Source organism: Oncorhynchus tshawytscha, linkage group LG26 (genome assembly GCF_018296145.1).
Source record: "Oncorhynchus tshawytscha isolate Ot180627B linkage group LG26, Otsh_v2.0, whole genome shotgun sequence".
NCBI lineage: Eukaryota > Metazoa > Chordata > Actinopteri > Salmoniformes > Salmonidae > Oncorhynchus > Oncorhynchus tshawytscha.
Genome location: NC_056454.1, coordinates 48,449,234 through 48,450,127, shown reverse-complemented (window position 1 = coordinate 48,450,127; position 894 = coordinate 48,449,234).

Below are 894 nucleotides of genomic sequence, written 5' to 3'. Positions count from 1 at the left end.
CCTGCTCGATCTAGAACCCTTCATCCTTTCCCAAATCAATTCTTCACTGGATGATGAAAATGCCACAGGTGTATACAGTGTCTAACATTGCTCCTGTTAATTGGGCACTTTGACCACGCTGAAAGGATTGATTGATTGATCAAAAATGACATAAACAGTAGCAGTGTTTGTTGTTATACAAGAATGAACATTCACAATAAAGAACAATAATCTGTTTCACACAGTTTATCTTTTTTTTTTTCATGCTTCAATGAAACTTAGTAACTAAAATATGTTATCTAGTGTGTTCAGCGGGACACAAACATTAAATTCACATAAAGAGTCTCTCCGGTGCTTTGATATCAGACCGTATTTGACAGTGCTTTCTCAGGACATTCAGGTTAAACACAGTTTCTTCAATACGCGGCAGCATCCCTCGTGCCACACAGTGGGATCAGACTCGTTTACCATGACCCTGGCTGACAACATAATGTAAAGGCTGTTGATGGAAGAAGGTGAGGACCAAGGTGCAGCGTGGTACGTGTTCGTCATGTATTAAATAGAACTGAACACTAAATACAACGTAACAAAAGAACAACTGAAACAGCTCCGTCAGGTACAAAACAGAAAGCAACTACCCACAAACACCAGGTGGGAACAGGCTACCTATGTATGGTTCTCAATCAGAGACAACGATTGACAGCTGCCTCTGATTGGGAACCATACCATGCCAAACACATAGAAATACAACACACGGAACAAAACATAGAATGAAAAACATAGAATTCCCACCCCAACTCACGCCCTGACCAAACCAAAATAGAGACATAAAAATGAACTAAGGTCAGGACGTGACACTCTAGACATGGAAGCTCTCTCTGGGCCTCCTGATGTGGTCTTGATCTGGCTGCATTA